Source organism: Tachypleus tridentatus, chromosome 8, assembly GCF_004210375.1.
Source record: "Tachypleus tridentatus isolate NWPU-2018 chromosome 8, ASM421037v1, whole genome shotgun sequence".
Classification (NCBI taxonomy): Eukaryota; Metazoa; Arthropoda; class Merostomata; order Xiphosura; family Limulidae; genus Tachypleus; species Tachypleus tridentatus.
Genome location: NC_134832.1, coordinates 122,889,571 through 122,900,727, shown reverse-complemented (window position 1 = coordinate 122,900,727; position 11,157 = coordinate 122,889,571). Strand labels below are relative to the sequence as shown.

Sequence of the window (11,157 nt, the reverse complement as noted above, 5' to 3'; positions counted from 1 at the left end):
ACCAAACATGCTCGCCTTTTCAACCGTGGGGGTTTTATAATTTAACGGTCAATCCCACTGTTCTTTGGTAAAGGAGTATTACAAGAGTTTTTATACTGCAATATTAGGGACAGCTAGCACAGATATCTCTCATGTAACTTTGCGCAAAATTCAAATACAAACAAACAACAAAAAATAGTTAAATTGTAAATAAATATATATATGATGCACCTAACGACTTGTTCAGTGTGTTTTGGTAAATACATATATGACGCACCTAACGACTTGTTGAGTATGTTTTTGGAAATGGTAAATACATAGATGATGCACCTAACGACTTGTTCAGTGTGTTTTTTGTAAATATATTATGATGCACCTAACGACTTGTTCAGTGTGTTTTGGTAAATACATATATGACGCACCTAACGACTTGTTGAGTATGTTTTTGGAAATGGTAAATACATAGATGATGCACCTAACGACTTGTTCAGTGTGTTTTTTGTAAATATATTATGATGCACCTAACGACTTGTTCAGTATTTTTTTGTAAATGATAAATACATAGATGATGCACCTTACGACTTGTTCAGTGTTTTTTTGTAAATACATACATGATGCACCTCACGACTTGTTCAGTATGTTTTTGCATGAAATATCATGAGTGCTTATTTCATTCTCCACGTGCTTGACGTAGTATGTGATGGTTAAATGCCTCATCTATAAAATTACACACCTTTATTGTCTCGTTTTCATATTGTAATATCTATCGATTTCATTGCATACTATTGTTTGAGCCAGGTAGATGACTTTTATCACTGAACTGTGTGTTAGAGAGTATTGCACGTTTCTTCCCATGGCTGAGACACAATTTTTTTGTAGGCATATCTCTGAATATTTCTGGTGTCACCAGTTTATCCGTATTTTTTTGTTTTGATGTCATTAAATATTGAAAATATTACTGGTTTTAGCGTTTAGACGCTCAATAAGAACACATATATATATTATTTGATTGTATGAATTTTTCTGTTTTTCTTTGAGAAACGCTGTTACATGACTATCTGTTGAGTCCAACGAGGGAATCAAACCCCTGATTTTAGTGTTGTAAATCCATAGACTTACCACTGTACCAGCGGTGGACACGTTGTTACATACCCTTTTTCAAAGCCAACGTTAAAGAGTAAATAGATAGTTATTACATTGATAGAATTTCTTATCCTTTATTTATTGTTATCAAATGGTCCAAAAGAATCCCTCAAACGAAAGAACAACTCTTCAACAATACTATGAACTAGATGAAGAAAAATCGTCGAATTTATACGAAGTTCGTTTTGATCATCGCTCACAGGTTTACGTAATTATGGATAGTCAACTCGAAATTCAGTCGTGCACAGTGAAGACTATTTATAGCATGTAACCACCTGTTACTCACCGTAGGTTCTCTAGAATATTCAATTAACCCTATAACAGTATTTCAGTTCCATTTGACCCCTTATTTTATATTGTAATTAGTGATTTTCTTACCTAGTAGTTAAGCCCTCTTTGTTCCAAACTATTTTCACCCCTGCCTTATTTTATAATGTATCATGACATATCTGACTAACGGATATATTAATTTGTTAAGTACCACCCTGCTAACTACACAGCATATATGTTAAGCTTTTTTTTTTTTTTTTAGCTTTCCGGTGGCACAGTTGTTCGTTAATGGGATTATGATGTCAGAAATTGGGTTTCGATACCTACAGTGAACATAGCTCACTGTGTATTTCAACAAACTTTACAACAAACGAACAAATTATTTTTATTTTTTGATTAAGCTGAAAACAATTTTAGGAGATCCCCATGACTATTTAGGTATTTTGAAGCTATTTTTCAATTCTAGTCAAATAATAATCATAAGTATATATGTGTGTATTAAAGCTATTATTGCGTTATAGAGAAACCTGGCTCGATACGTCTTCCACATCTATAAATGTGTGCTCTTTGAAACACTTAGTTTTTTTTATTGATGACAGCGATCAAAGAGCTGATATAGTTCGAAAGTGTAATTTTATGTTGTACCTGTAATGGATTTAATACTTATCTTGATATCTATGTTTGTTTAAGTTTAATATACATTTAGAAATATATGTAACTTATATTGTTAAATGTGTATTGCGAAAGTCTCACCTGTTCTCTAAATCTGTAGAAGATTCTCGAATGTAAGAAGTAAAATATAAGTTTTACATTTTTGAAAATTGAACTTCCGAGAATCCCGCCTTAAAGCTTATAAAGATAACCAGCACAATGTGGAAAGACAGTTTTAATATTATTGATTTGCTACAGTTAGTGAACTATAAATATGATAAAAGTTTATTAATTGGGAAACTATAGATATTTGCCCAAGAACGTTTATTGATATCGAATATTACAAACTGCTTAACTCGAAAGTTAATATTTCTACGAGGAAATTACGTTCTTTGTCTGTGAAAAACTCACGTGTGAGCAGCGAGAGATAGATTACCTCTTGTGTGAAATGTATTGATATCAACATAGAATTAATTTGCTCGTCGTGAACCATCTACAAAATATTCAGTTCCATACCAGATAGAAGACTCAGTATTGTTGGTAAGTTTGTAAAACTTTTATTTTTGTTTGTTTGTTTGTTTTGGAATTTCGCACAAAGCAACTCGAGGGCTATCTGTGCTAGCCGTCCCTAATTTAGCAGTGTAAAACTAGAGGGAAGGCAGCTAGTCATCACCACCCACCGCCAACTCTTGGGCTACTCTTTTACCAACGAATAGTGGGATTGACCGTCACATTATAACGCCCCCACGGCTGGGAGGGCAAGCATGTTTGGCGCGACTCGGGCGCGAACCCGCGATCTTCAGATTACGAAGCGCACGCCTTAACGCGCTAGGCCAAAAACTTTTATATATAAGTCATTATTTGTAATAACAATTATTATAAATTGTATTATTGTTATATTAAAACATACTTTTGTTAAGAAAACAAAACTGTGTGTATCAATCTTGTTGATAAATATTATAACTTTGATGCGTATTGACATTCAATTAAATTCTAAATTAATATTAAAATTTATGGTTATTTGAAATCGTAATATGTAACGTAAGAAATCGAAGGTTCGTCCGAGATAAAAAGTAATATATAACATACCGCAATACGTGTGTTTGTGTGTTTTTCTTACAACAAAGCCACATTGGGCGATCTTTTGTGTCCACGGAGGGTAACCGAACCCTTGATTTTAGCATTGTAAATCCGAAGACTTACCGCTGTCTCAGCATTGGACACCATAATACGATAGTTTGTTAAACACATTATCAAATATGCTTCATATAACAATTTATACCATCAAATGTTTGTGTTTTGCATAACAATGAATAAAAACTGGAAAAGTCATGTTTATAAGTTATTTTTTAATAGCGCATTTAAACAGTGCAAATTCAGATTAGAGTATGGAAAGAGAGCAAATAGATTTCAGATAGACTCTTTTGTTAATTTTTTTTACAACTCGATTGCAACATTTAAACCATTTGAAAATAAAAATAAAATGTAGATTGCTTACTTACAAGGATCCTACAAAAAAGCCTGTCTTGCGACAGCACTCAGGTTAGCAGACATTCTTAACTGTGATTATATGCCTTTAAAATCTTAACCATCTTTATAATAACTTTATTATATGTCTGTTTTTAGCTTTGTCACATCTTACTAAATTAGACTGTGAGAAAATGGAGGTTATATTCAGTGGTGTGGGAACACGTGGAAATGGTGTTTTCTTGCTTTTATTTTTAACGGAACATGGTTCTCTGACAATTTCGAACGAAACCGACCTTACAAATCTCTAACTTCGTGAAATTTTATCCACTCTAAGAAGAAACACGAAAAAGAATCATTAATCCCTTCAACCCGACTGTAAGCGAATAATCAAATTTTAATGAAGGGAAGGATTGTAAATTGCAAAGTAAAATATGTAGTCCTGTTAGTGTTGCTCATAAAGTTCCAAACAACTCATGGTCGGAGTATACACTTCTCACACTTATCTTCTGTAGTTCCTATATTGTTAGCAACTGACTTGGAAGTTCGACGAAACAAAATAAATAGTACTGTCAGGACTTCTTTACAATGGACTTTGATATTTTAAAGTAAATCTTCTGAGAAATTCTACTTCTAATGTTTTCACACCTATTTCCTATGTTCATTTCATTGTTGGCAGCTGAAATACAAATATTTTTAAAATAAAGCAATGAAGCGCCACCGAGGCATTAGACAGTTTAAATGACACTGCAGTTTGACATCACTGATAGAAATTTTCCCAGCTTCATAAACACAGTGTAAGGTTAATCGGTATCTTTTTAGCATAGTGACTGTATAAAGCAGGGGTTCCCAGACTTTTTAGACCTGCTGAGGTTCACATCAGAAAGAAAAAAACATTCCGGAGCCTAAATAAAAAATACACTAAAAATAGAAACAATCGGTCACTAGCACCAGATGAAGTTTACTTCAAAGCTTTTATAATATAAATTTATTAAAAATATCAATATTTATAGAAAAACTTTTACTTCTACTTACTTGTTCAAAAATTTCTGCTTGCAAAACTTATATCACTAAAAGTACTGTGTACTTTTTCATTTATTAGTGGCTCTGATGGGCTTGCTCTTGTTCACAAAGTAGTTCAATATTTGGAGTTTTGGTTGTTACCTGTAAGCGCAAATCATCTTCAATATTTAGCCTGTTGCTAAATTTCGTCTTTGTGGCTGTATAAAGTGAAAATGTTTCCTCACAAAAATATATTGTTGGAGAACTCATCAAAATTTTCAAAGCTCTGTTACTTATTTCAGGGTATTCCACGGCCATTTGAATCCAAAATTGTGTAATTTTTTTCCTGCTGAAATTTTGTTGTTATGGTGTAATCAGTTGAAATTTGTATACGCTGTTTTTTCTCTTTAAAAGGAAAATCATTGGCATTTGCAGAGTCAACAAAGAGATTTTGAATTCACAATAATTTTTCTATTTGAAGAGGGAAGTACTCCCCAGTAGTTGTACACAAATCAGATATGTGCTGCAAGACTGAAACTTTTGCATCTTCACTTAAGGAAATTTCAATCGTAAGGAAAAAGCCATTGAGATTTTCGAAGCAATCAAGTTCTTCTATAAGTATATACTCACTCAAAAGTTTTAGCTTACGTTGAAGCACTTGCATTTTACTCTAAGCTTTAAAGTACGTTACCATGGCACCCTGTATTGTAGCATTTACTTCATTTAGATTGGCAACTACGCGAAAATTAATCCACTTTCTGTATCCAGCATTTGCCCCTTAATTTGCATGCAAGTTCAAAATGACATTCAAATGAAAAGAAACTATCTCCTCACGCAGTTCATAAACCCGAGCAAGCACTTTTCTCCGAAAAAGCCATCGGACTTTATCATGAAGCAGCAAATGTTTATGCAAACTTCCCATATCTTCACAAAGTAAACTGAAGATCCTCGCATTGGATGGTTTTGATTTTATAAAATTAACTATTTTTATGACATCACCCAATACCTCTTTTAAGTTTTCTGGCATTCGTTTCATTGCAAGTGCATGACGATGAAGACAGCAGTGGACACTCTCGATGTCCGGGTTTTCCTTTTTTATGCGTCCAATCATAGCTGCTGCCCCATCAATGCAAATAATTGAGCAAAGTTGTTATTGGTTTCACGTTCTTCCATAAAAAAATCGATCAGTTTAAATATTTCTTCGCCTGTTGTTTGAGTAGGCATAGGTTTGCAAATTAGCAGGTCTTCTTTAAAACTAGCTTCGTGAATATGGAGAACAAACACGAGCAACGTCGCATAACCTGCGAAATCTGTTGATTCATTCATGTGAAGCGAAAACGTTGGACTCGTTTTCACTCGCCATTTTAACTCTATTAAGCAATTTGCTGAAATATACTTGATTCTTCGAGAAACCGAGTTTGTCAGAAAGAGACACAGAGTAAATGTTTTTAAGAAATTTCTCATCAGTCATGCACTCTACCAAATCTTTTGCGCATGATTTTATCAAATCTTCTAGCAATTGTATGAACTTCACCTGCTTTTGAAATACGGTAACTAACTCGATATGAAAAAATAATATAGACAAAAAATAATAAACCATATATTAACCATTTTGATCTGTTGCAGTTCTAAGAATAAAAGGGCACAGAAATTCTACAAAGTTTGAGTTTGCGATTTACTGCTACTAATATAATTAGCCATATTGCACAAGAAATGAGATTAAGAGTCTACAAACGCATATATTCGAAATAAAAGGAAAAATTGTTATTCTGATAGATGAGTTCACCGCTCTTAGAAGCACTTGAATAGTCTATTTAAAATTTGATATAGCCGAATTAAATGATCCAAATTTATTTGTTTTGGAGTTTGAGCAGCATGAACATTATAATTAGGGAAACGAGGTCTAAGCTGTTAATCAAATGTTCATTCGCTTCATGCTCTTGTGATTTGAATTTGGAAACCAAACAACTATCTATACAAATGGTTCATGTGTCGTCATTCAGCAACTAATACACGAAAAAGAGTAGCTGAGTCGAAACAACTCACTGTGTAACAAGTTTGGAAGTTCTGTTAGTACGTTATTCAGTAATTAAAAAGTTGAAGGTGAGATAAATGTAATATTCATTGCAACATTTTCAAATGTAGTTTCAGTTATAATTTATAGTTAATATTTCTGAAATATGTATTTTTATATATAGGCAACATAATAAATACAACATTACTAACATAAAACGCACTACCTCACTTCTTTATTTAGTACTATACCACTGGTTATATTTTTGAAGTTTAGTTAATATATGGGAGGCTATAGCATTACGTTGTCATAATTTGTTGTTATTATTTGTAGACTGGATTAATGAATCATAATTCTCCGAAGCATCCATAAATTTGAATTAGTAAATTTCCATTTGTATTTGCAACAGTAAGGTATTCTGATTGTATACAACCTGGTGGCAAAGTGTTAGAACTAATGCTTTCGTCATCGGTAATTTCATTGATTGAGCTTTTGTCTGACGTTGGGAAGTGAGGTATTTCAGTTCTTTGTCAGTATTTTCCAAATTCTACCGAATTTTGTTGACAAGAGAAGGTAAACTTAATAAAGTTTCTTAAAAAACGTTACGGTAAGTATTCTTTCATATTGTCTTTAAGCTTTAGATAGTCTGTAAATTTGTCTTTAATACAAATTAATCGTTTAGGCTTAAACTATCGATGTTACGTCTAGTTGAGAAACTGCAATGCAGTGTATTATTGTCTCACCATAACTAATTCAGGATGACGTCACTTATTGTAAGCTAATACAAGTCGCCATTATTGGTGTGCAAAATCTCTACTTTATTCCTTTCAAAGCCTTTTGTAACATGAATTTAAGTTCTTGAAACAGCTTTTGTTGTGATATAAGCTACAAAAAGCCATTTTAATATATGAAATGGTTACCACATTCTTTTAAACAAAGATTTCAACTGGGTAAGTTGTATTTTTAGTCTGCTTTAAGTTTGATATATTTTAAACTTAAATACAGTTAGTTACTAAGCTTAATAAATTTATAGTGATATTCTGTGTTAGTAGTAGAGTTATGATTTTTTCTGTAATTGAACTGTGTGTGTAAAACCTAAAAAAAAATTAATAATCTCTTGCATCATAAATTTTAAGGCTTAGCAACCTATATTCAGCAGCAACGAAGTTCAAAGGTCATAGCTAGAAGATAATGTTTTACATTTTTAATTTGTTTTATATTTTAAGACAAATGTTTCATAACATTTCTAAATAGTGATAATAATGATTGAAATGTGACTATATTACAAAATACTAGTCCACTAAAACACAGGCAAGACAGGGTCACTTTGTAAAGAGTAAAGGTCAGTTTTATATTATTTGATACGGTAATATAACTGCACATGCACATTATCAATGCAAGTTGTATAATTTTAGCTAGGCATGACTGGAAGGTCAATATAATAAATTTGTAGCATTGTGAGGCTGAAGCTACTTAGACTAAACATTTGTTTAGCATGAAAAAAAAAAATTGTATTGTATTTATTTTTGTGATTTGTTTTTCAATGGATATATACCAGAGTGTTAGGATATAGAAAATAAAAGTTTTACTGAAAACACACACATTAAATGTATTTAGGAGGTTTGAGATTATACAAATGAAATGAGATTTGTAGGATGAATTGTTTTTTAATCATAACATGAAATCTCTACACACTTGGACTAGTAATGAAACAGTCTTGATATTTAAAAAAAAATTTTATTTCATTAAAAAAACTGATTTTATGTCTACCTAAAAACTTTATCTTTCCTGAATGTCTACCAAATTTTGTGAAGTTACACATAGAATACCAAAAGTTAATGTCATCACAAACATCTAACTGTAACCAGTACTAGGCTCAACAAACCATGTAACTCATAAAAACTGATATTTAAGTTCTTTTAATATCTACTTTAAAATTAAGAAATTAACCCATACATAATATTCAACTTTAAATTACAATTTAGTACCACACTTACTGAACAAAATTTCATAAAATTGCATTTCAATCAAATTTTTAATGCAAGTTGAAAATCATGATGACAAAGCCTTTGACCCATTATAAAAGGGTTAATCATAGCATGAAAATCACTTCACACTTGTGATAGAACACTATACTTTCACAAACAAATCTTTACACATGTGTAAATGTGTATACAAACTTTGTTATACTGAGCCCATTGCAAAAGGGTTAAAGTAAATTTAAATTGGTTAAAATATTAAATAGTTTCACACTCAACTTTCCAAAATAGTTAAACTGATGTTCAGTTTACACATCAAATATACAACTTGCTTGATTTGAAGAACACCAAACTTTCATTTAGCATCTGGTACTTTAACATATACTTTCATATAATAATAAAGTTTTATGATAATTGTTACCAGGATGGAGAAATGGCTGTGGTCTTAGTGTAACTTTAAGATTGGGGAAATACTAATTCATGGTTTGTATAGTGGTTGTATGAAGAATATACAAGTTTATTAATTCTTTTGTGACAGGCTTGGTGTAATATTCACAAATTTGTATACACACTTTTGATGCAGTATGTGTATCTTCACAAAATTTGATAGATATTTAGTAAAGATTGCAAGTTTTTGTGCACAAAAATCAATTTTAAAATTATTTCTACAGAAGATTTGTTTGTGAAAGTATATCAAGTGTTTTATCACAAGTGTGAAGTGATTTTCATGCTATGAGTAACCCTTTTATAATGGGTCAAAGGCTTTGTCATCATGATTTTTGACTTGAATTAAAAATTTGATTGAAATACAATTTTATGAAATTTTGTTCAGATAGTTTGGTATGAAATTGTAGATTGTAATTCTAAGTTGAATATTATGTATGAGTTAATTTCTTAATTTTAAAGTAAATATTAAAAGAACTTGCTTAATTATTAGTTTTCATGAGTTATGTGGTTTGTTGAACCTAGTACTGGTTACAGTTAGATGTTTATGATGTCAAAATACTAAGTCTAGCTTTGTATGAATTAGGGACTCATTACCAATAGTGACAAGCTGTAATATAAAATAAAAACCTCATCTCATATCTCTTATTTTGTTGGGATGTGGCTTATGTACTGTATCAGATACACAGTAGCTCTGCTTACGTCTTTACATTTTTGGATACAGTCCCTTACATACATTTATTTCAACATATGACATGAGTAAACAATTAACAGCTTATAATGTCCCACTTGTGGTATTCTAAGCCATTTTATTTTGTTAAAAGGCTATCACTTTCAAACTAAGAAATGAAGGAGAAAGGTTGTGTCTTTGGTCTGCTTGAAGTTTCGTATTTTCTTTTTTTTACCTCAATACAACTTAATTATTAAGCTTGGTAAATTATAATGGAATTATGTGGTAATGATATAGTAATTTATGATGTTTTGGTTACTTAACTGTATATATAAAACCTAAAAAATGTTTATATCTTCCAAGTGCAAAATTGTAAAAGGCTCAGCAACTGAACATGTGGAGGATGCGAACGAAAACAACTTTTTCAGGTTTTATATATATATACACATTTTGGCATAACACAAAATTGTAAATCATTATATCAGTACCATAGAATTCCACTACAATTTGTAAATTTATATTTGAGTCTGTGAAAATATTAGGTTGAGGAATAATTCGTGAGTGTTTTTAAATAATTTAATTCAAGCATTACATGCAAGACTATACAATACTTCAATGCATGAACACATTACACCCAAAACATTTATTATGATACTTTATTTCATGTAATACCTAGGTATATAGTATGCATTGTTTTAAACGAAATTGCAAGAAATTACATGTGAAAAGCAGATGGTGTAGAAAATGCTCGATTTTGTCCACTTGACATTCCATTTAATGAGCTGAAAATGAAAGCAAAAATTAAAGACATATGAAAATCAAACACACCATCTATTAGAGCAAAAAATTATCTACCAAATGACATGAAATATTTTGCGAAAGCATTTCATTTATGAATATATTTGTTTAACTTGGAAAACGCTCACGAATTATTCCTCAACCCAATATAAATTTCGAGCTCACTAAAGTGTCACCTTATTTGAAATCTGCCATGAAAAGAAGTGTTTCCTAAGTGAATACTTGCAAAGCATAAGAACCACATGGGGGACATTCTGGGCTTTACATTGATTATTCACATGTAGACAGATGTAGGTGTATTTTCATAATTGGAAAGACATGGGCAAGGTCACTGTTTCATTCAATGAGTTTAGCAGTATCTCAGCAAACAGATAAGATAAAAGGTTCTTATTTTAGATTCTAGCTGTTGGTTGAGTTCATTATTCATAAGAAACTATAGACTGTATGTGGGCATCACAAACATCTAATTTAAATTAATGCTGCATTCCACATTCCACTTTACAAAAAAAAATCAATATTTAGTATTTCTTTTTAATATTTACTTTTAAATTAAGAAATTAACTAATGGATCATGTTAAAGTTTGAATTATCTACAATTTTATACCAGAATTACTGAAATACATTTATAAAGTTGTAGTTCAATGAAATTTTTTATGGGGCCAGACAACCATAATTATTTTCTTAGCTATATTTGTATTTTCATACTCATAATGCTTATCCATTTAAGTGTACACAAGGTT

General features: G+C 31.2%; 1 protein-coding gene across 1 annotated transcript in view; it reads left to right on the top strand.

Annotated features, from left to right (window-relative positions):
• Window positions 1-6,940: 6,940 nt before the first annotated feature.
• Window positions 6,941-11,157, top strand: part of LOC143223377 (serine/threonine-protein kinase Doa-like) — a 44,669-nt gene continuing 40,452 nt past the window's right edge. Inside the window, exon 1 of the mRNA XM_076451284.1 lies at window positions 6,941-7,133. The gene's annotated coding sequence lies outside the window, so the exon portion shown is untranslated. The remainder of the gene's footprint in view (window positions 7,134-11,157) is intronic.